This window comes from Cherax quadricarinatus, chromosome 1 (assembly GCF_038502225.1).
Source record: "Cherax quadricarinatus isolate ZL_2023a chromosome 1, ASM3850222v1, whole genome shotgun sequence".
In the NCBI taxonomy this organism is placed as follows: Eukaryota; Metazoa; Arthropoda; class Malacostraca; order Decapoda; family Parastacidae; genus Cherax; species Cherax quadricarinatus.
The window spans coordinates 4,292,777-4,300,840 of record NC_091292.1 but is presented as its reverse complement, the minus strand read 5'-3'; the positions used below and the strand labels follow the sequence as shown (position 1 = coordinate 4,300,840).

Here is an 8,064-nt window from a genome sequence, read left to right as displayed (position 1 = left end):
TCGACGTACAGTGGACCCCCGCATAACGATGGCATCACATAGCGATTATTTCGCATACCGCTTACTTTAATCGCAAAATTTTTGCCGCGCATACCGATTAAAAACCCGCTCACCGATTTTCGTCCGAGACGCGTCCAATGTGCGCCCTCAGCCAGCCTCACATGTGCCGCCCGTGCCATTGTTTACCAGCCAGCCTCCGCGCTAACATCCAAGCATACACTCGGAATATTTCGTATTATTACAGTGTTTTCGGTGCTGTTTCTGGAAAATAAGTGACCATGGGCCCCAAGAAAGCTTCTAGTGCCAACCGTACACCAATAAGGGTAAGAATACCCATTGAAATGAAGAAAGAGATCATTGATAAGTATGAAAGTGGAGTGCGTATCGCCGACCTAGTCAAGTTGTACAAGAAACCCCAATCAACCATCGCTACTATTGTGGGCACCAAAAAGACAATCAAGGAAGCTGTTCTTGCCAAAGGTTTAACTGTGTTTTCGAAACAAAGATCGCAAGTGATGGAAGATGTTGAGAGACTCTTATTGGTGTGGATAAATGAAAAACAGCTAGCAGGAGATAGCGTCTCTCAAGCGATCATATGTGAAAAGGCTAGGAAGTTGCATGACGATTTAATTAAAAAAATGCCTGCAACTAGTGATGATGTGAGTGAATTTAAGGCCAGCAAAGGTTGGTTTGAGAGATTTAAGAAGCGTAGTGGCATCCATAGTGTGATAAGGCATGGTGAGGCTGCCAGTTCGGACCACAAAGCGGCTGAAAAATATGTGCAGGAATTCAAGGAGTACATAGAAACTGAAGGACTGAAACCTGAACAAGTGTTTAATTGTGATGAAACAGGCCTGTTCTGGAAGAAAATGCCAAGCAGGACCTACATTACTCAGGAGGAAAAGGCACTCCCAGGACATAAGCCTATGAAAGACAGGCTTACTCTTCTCATGTGTGCCAATGCTACTGGTGATTGCAAAGTGAAGCCTTTATTAGTGTATCACTCTGAAACTCCCAGAGCGTTCAGGCAAAAGAATGTCCTCAAGGATAATTTGTGTGTGCTGTGGAGGGCAAACAGTAAGGCATGGGTCACTAGGGAATTTTTCTATAACTGGTTACACCATGCATTTGCCCCCAATGTGAAAGATTACCTAACTGAAAAGAAATTAGAACTTAAGTGCCTCCTGGTGTTAGACAATGCCCCTGGTCATCCTACAGACGTGGCAGAGCGACTTTATGGGGACATGAGCTTCATTAAGGTGAAGTTTTTGCCTCCTAATACCACTCCTCTCCTGCAGCCCATGGACCAGCAGGTTATTTCCAACTTCAAGAAACTGTACACAAAAGCTCTGTTTGAAAGGTGCTTTGTAATGACCTCAGAAACTCAACTGACTCTAAGAGAGTTTTGGAGAGATCACTTTAATATCCTCAATTGTGTAAACCTTATAGGTAAGGCTTGGGAGGAAGTGACTAAGAGGACCTTGAACTCTGCTTGGAAGAAACTGTGGCCAGAATGTGTAGACAAAAGGGATTTTGAAGGGTTTGAGGCTAACCCTGAGAATCCTGTGCCAGTTGAGGAATCCATTGTGGCATTGGGAAAGTCCTTGGGGTTGGAGGTTAGTGGGGAGGATGTGGAAGAGTTGGTGGAGGAGGACAATGAAGAACTAACCACTGATGAGCTGATAGATCAACTTCAAGAGCAAGAGGCCAGACCTGGGGAAACTGGTTCAGAGGAGGGGAGAGAGAAATTGAAGAAGTTGCCTACTACAAAGATAAAGGAAATCTGTGCAAAGTGGCTTGAAGTGCAAACCTTCATGGATGAAAATCACCCTCACACAGCTATTGCAAGCCGTGTTGGCAACCTGTACACTGACAATGTTGTGAAACACTTTAGGGAAGTGATAAAGGAACGAGAGGTACAGGCCACTATGGACAGATATCTTGTGCGAAAGAAGTCCAGTGACTCTGAAGCTGCCCCTAGTGGCATTAAAAGAAGAAGGGAAGTAACCCCAGAAAAGGACTTACTACCTCAAGTCCTAATGGAAGGGGATTCCCCTTCTAAACAGTAAGAAGATAATGCTCTCCCCTCCTCCCATCCCATCAATCATCACCAGATCTTCAATAAAAGTAAGTGTCATGTAAGTGTGCATGCCTTTTTCAGTTTGTGTGTATTAAAATTAATATTTCATGTGGTAAAAAAAAAAATTTTTTCATACTTTTGGGTGTCTTGCACGGATTAATTTTATTTCCATTATTTCTTATGGGGAAAATTCATTCACATAACGATTATTTCGCATAACAATTACCCCTCTTGCACGGATTAAAATCGTTAACCGGGGGTCCACTGTACTAGTACAGCTTACGCACCAGGGTTATTGACGTACTAGTACGCCTAAATTCTAGTGCCTTCAAATCTAGCGAGAAAAAACTGGTAGGCCTACATATGAAAGAATGGGTCTATGTGGTCAGTGTGCGTAGTATAAAAATAATCCTGTAGCACACAGTGCGTAATGAGAAAAAAAAAAACTTTGACCGTGTTTTTGGACTAAAACAGCGACTTTGCACTGTATTTTCGTATGGTATTTATGGTATTTTGACTGGTTTCACAATGAAAAGTACCTTGAAATTGAGCTCAAAGTAGCAGAAATGTTCGATTTTGACCAAAGTTCAAAAGTAAACAAATCATGCCAAGCGTCCAATACATGTCAACTGGTGAGTCTAATATTCTTACCCAAGTGCGCTGATATTATTTGTACCATTTCTACACTAATGCAGTAGTCTGCATAACAGTAAATCTTCTATTTTTTGTAAGAATAAAAATTCAAAGTGGAAAGCAAAAGAAATATAAGAGGGGCCTGGGGATGTGACTAATGAACAGAAAACTTGTTATTTTAGTGCCAGGAATGTCTTTCTTGTTTATTCTGGACCCTATTTGGAAATTGGCATCTTCTGAAATTTGTGTGAAATTGGCAAAATTGCCAATTTCTAACCACTTTACAGTATTGGATAGTTGAAATTGGTAAATGGGTGGTTTCTTGTACTTATTCGATAGAAAAAAATGGAGTTCTAGCGAAATAAATATGATTTTTGTCAACTAGTATACAGGAATTGGCCAAAAATAAGGCTCAAAGTGGGCGGAATCGCGGATGCGTAAACATTGGCGAGACCGCTAACTTCGCGAGAGCATAATTCCGTAAGTTTTCCATCAAATTTCATACTTTTGGTGTCATTATGATTGGGAAAAGATTCTCTATCATTTCATAAGAATTTTTTTTTTTTTTTTTTCCGAAAATTTTTCGACCCTGAGAACAAGTTTAGGAGAGGGCCTCTCGACCCTGAAGGGTTAAGTTCAAAATCGATGTGTAAAACAATTTTAAAAATAATATGTTTTCATGTGTAAACAAAACCCAGCTGAGTAGTGTGGATGGGTGATGGGGAGCATGGGAGCAATGGTAATTAACCAAGGTGCCAATGATTATAAAATATTAGTATGCATTACTTCTACTCTTTATCCTAAAACTGAGTTGTGCACTACTATGTCACTAGTGGGTGAATGGCCATTCAGAAAACAATAACTAAGCACCACAAACCAAATAAGAATAAGCACTTTCAGTTCTTTCATGTATGGAATAATGATATTTGTTTTATACTGTATTATATTATAATCCACTGTCATCGGGCATGTCATACAGTTGTAAGTTGAATCTTTTTCAGTAAGGTTTTGATAAAACTGTTTTTATATGCAGTGGTGCTTGAAGATCATTTGTACAAGATGTTTCTCTTAGAACTGCTCAACAGTTGTGATAGAAAGTCTTCCCTCAAATATGTATGGTACAGTATTATATCACAGGTAACAAGTGTATGTTACATTCACTATTGCTAGATCATTTCTAGATAGTTAAAGTATTTTTTGCTCTCTGAAAAGGCTGTTAACATACTGTACAGTATTTATTTTTTTTTTCATTATAGCTGATATTAATTTTTTAAAATAGTATAGTGATATTTTTAACACCAGATATCTCCCACCAAATTAGTGTTACCTGAAATAGAAGAAACTCTTTCAGTGTCATTCATACACTCAGTCTTCCCAGAAGGGTGCTGACATCACAGCTCAGATGACCTAAACTGCAACCACCCCTCCTTCAGAGTGCAATGCACTGTCCTTCCCACCACCACCTCTCCTTCAGATTGCAGACACTGTACTTCCCATTTCCAGGACTCAAATCCAGGTAACCAGTTTCACCTGAATCCTTTCATAAATGTTACCCTTGCTCACACTCCAACAGCATGTCAAATCATAATAATCATTTGTCTCTACTTACTCTTATCTAACCTAAGCCTATGTGTACTTGCCTATTTGCAGGAATAAATTCTCAGGTCCTGGCCCTGCCTCTTAAATTGTGTATATGTACCCAGGTATGATTGGAGGGTAGGAGTAAAGGAGGCTTTGACTCTTAGAGGCATGAGCACCCAGCAGACTTCTATGAATGTGTGTGATAGGATTATTATTATTATAGTAATCATAACTCACAAGGGTAATATGGCATGAGTGTGATTGGAGACAAGTGTTTTGTAATGGACATGCTCTTAGTGTGAGCAAGGTAACCTATAAAGGTATTCAGGAATAAAAAGAGCTGAACTTTAGTCCTGGAGAAGGTATATTACAGTAAAAATGTCTTATGTGATTTCCTATTGTGAAGCTTTATATTTTATATAAGAATTGCCATTAAATTTACTCCTACAATATTTTTTTCAATCATACCTATAATTTTTATAATACTGTATTGTTTCCTAATAATGTTATTTAAGAAAACAAATGTACTTGTTGCACAGTGCTGTATGACCCATAAGGATTGAAAGCTGGGTACATTACAGAAAAGGCATCTGTAGGTCCTTGATGTTGGTGAGAGGCTCTTGATTTTCAAATCAAATCAATCAAATCAAAGTTTATTCTCTATAAGGATTACAATGTGGGGGTTTACAGATTTTGGTTATTGTGTGGTTTACATGTAATAAATACTAATTACAGAGGGGGCCACTAGAACACCTAGCATGGCTAGGCATTTCGGGCAAACTTAGATTAATTCTTAACCCTAAATTATTACAAATTGTGGAGTAAGTTGACTAAATACTAAGTGACTAAATACTAGCTTGTGAGTTTAGCAATGTGAATGCTTTTGTTTTGGCACAATACTACATAGTTTCTATATTGGAGTATCACAGGCAAGCTTGTGACTAGTTAGAACATAAGAACATAAGAACATAAGAAAGGAGGAACACTGCAGGAGGCCTGCTGGCCCATACTAGGCAGGTCCTTTACAATTCATCCCACTAACAAAACATTTGCCCAACCCAATTTTCAATGCCACCCAAGAAATAAGCTCTGATGTGCAAGTCCCACTCAAATCCAACCCCTCCCACTCATGTACTTATCCAACCTAGATTTGAAACTACCCAAAGTCCCAGCCTCAATAACCCAACTAGGTAGACTGTTCCACTCATCAACTACCCTATTTCCAAACCAATACTTTCCTATGTCCTTTCTAAATCTAAACTTACCTAATTTAAATCCATTACTGCGCGTTCTCTCTTGGAGAGACATCCTCAAGACCTTATTAATATCCCCTTTATTAATACCTATCTTCCACTTATACACTTCGATCAGGTCTCCCCTCATTCTTCGTCTAACAAGTGAATGTAACTTAAGAGTCTTCAATCTTTCTTCATAAGGAAGATTTCTGATGCTATGTATTAATTTAGTCATCCTACGCTGAATGTTTTCTAACGAATTTATGTCCATTTTGTAATACGGAGACCAGAACTGAGCTGCATAATCTAGGTGAGGCCTTACTAATGATGTATAAAGCTGCAGTATGACCTCTGGACTTCTGTTGCTTACACTTCTTGATATAAATCCCAGTAATCTATTTGCCTTATTACGTACGCTTAGGCATTGCTGTCTTGGTTTAAGGTTGCTGCTCACCATAACCCCCAAGTCCTTTTCGCAATCTGTATGGCTAAGTTCTACATCATTTAATTTATAAGTACTAGGGTTATGGGCACTCCCAAGCTTCAGAACCTTGCATTTATCTACATTGAACTGCATCTGCCACTTTTCTGACCAAGAATAGAGTTTGTTTAAATCCTCCTGAAGTTCCCTAACATCTACGTTTGAATCAATTATCCTACCTATCTTTGTGTCATCGGCGAATTTGCTCATATCACTAGTAATTCCCTCATCAAGATCATTGATATATATTATAAACAACAACGGGCCCAAGACTGATCCCTGTGGAACGCCACTTGTTACAGATCCCCACTCGGATTTAACCCCATTTATGGACACTCTCTGCTTCCTGTCAGTGAGCCATGACTCGATCCACGAGAGCACTTTTCCCCCAATGCCATGAGCTGCCACTTTCTTTAACAGTCTATGGTGCGGAACTCTATCAAAAGCCTTACTAAAATCTAAGTAAATAATATCAAATTCTTTATTGTGGTCAACAGCCTCAAAAGCTGTATATGTATATATGTATATATGTATATGTATATGTATTTCTGTGCTTATAGTCATATGGATGAGTGAGTTAGTGTAAGTGTGAACCACCAGGTGGTTTTTATGTAGTTAGTTGACGGGGTGTATCAGGGAGATAAGATGTTTTCTAACGGTAGTTTTGAAAGTGATGAATGTGTCTGCAGTTCTAGAGTTTTCAGGTAGGGTGTTCCAGATTTTCGGGCCTTTGACATACATTGAATTTTTGTAAAGGTTTAGTCGGACGCGGGGAATGTCGTAGAGATATTTGTGTCTGGTGTTATGCCTGTGGGTTCTGTTACAACTATCAAGAAAGCATATTAGGTCAAGGTTAATATTGAAATTTAAGGTCCTGTAGATGTAGATTGCACAGTAGTAAGTGTGGATGTTCTGAACAGGGAGTAAGTTTAGATCTATGAAGAGGGGGGGTGTTGCCAGGGATGGGATTTAGTGATTATTCTTACTGCGGCTTTTTGTTGAGTTATTGCTGCAGTGGATCCCCAAGCACAAATCGCTTAGGTGAGGTATGGATAAATGAGTGAATGGTATAGTGAGAAGGGCATTTTGCGGCATGTAGTATCGTATCTTGGAGAGGATCCCAACTGTTTTGGATACTTTTTTTGATATGTGTTGGATATGGGTGCTGAAATTCAGGTTGTTGTCGAGGTATAGGCCTAGGAATTTCGGCATTGGTTCAAGCGTTGTATAATCCCTATGGGGTTTGGTGCTCCCAAATTTGCCCGAAATGCTCTGCATATTAAAGGGCTTTTTCCATGCACACCTTAATGTTATTCATCTCTGTGCAAACATTGTATTATGCTGAAATAAAGAATCAATAATAATTTTAGTCACTTCCATTTTTCCGCTCTGCTGACCCCTCAAGGAAGGTTCCTTGATGTTGGCCCCTCATGGGTTCCATGATGTTGGCCCCTCATGGAAGGTTCCTTGATGTTGGCCCCTCATGGAAGGTTCCTTGATGTTGGCCCCTCATGGAAGGTTCCTTGATGTTGGCCCCTCATGGAAGGTTCCTTGATGTTGGTGAGGGGCTCTTGATTTAGGGAATTGGATCTGTGCTCCAGTTCCCCGAATTAAGCCTGAATGCCTTCCACATCCCCCCCCCGGGCGCTGTATAATCCTATGGGTTTAGCGCTTCCCCCTTGATTATAATAATAATCCTTGATGGTGAGGGGCTCTTGATTTAGGGAATTGGATCTGTGCTCCAGTTCCCCAAATAAAGCCTGAATGCCTTCCACATCCCCCCCCCAGGCGCTGTATAATCCTCCGGGTTTAGCGCTTCCCTCTTGATTATAATAATCAATTCAATTCAAAGTTTATTCTCTATAAGGATTACAATGCTGAGTTTACAGAATTTGGTTATTGTGTGGTTTACATGTAGTAAAATAATTACAGAGTGTACCACTAGAACACCTAGCATGGCTAGGCATTTTGGGCAGACTTAAATTAAATCTTAAGTTTAAAATATTACAAAATTATGAGGTAAGTTGGTATTATGGCTAAGTGACTAAATACTA

The 8,064-nt window shown here is 39.6% G+C and overlaps 1 long non-coding RNA gene across 1 annotated transcript in view; it reads right to left on the bottom strand.

Moving 5' to 3' along the window:
• Positions 1–5,957, bottom strand: part of LOC138853023 (uncharacterized) — a 122,033-nt gene extending 116,076 nt beyond the window's left edge. The window contains exon 1 of the long non-coding RNA XR_011392263.1: positions 5,560–5,957. This is a non-coding gene — a long non-coding RNA (uncharacterized lncRNA). The remainder of the gene's footprint in view (positions 1–5,559) is intronic.
• Between the last annotated feature and the right edge of the window lie 2,107 nt (positions 5,958–8,064).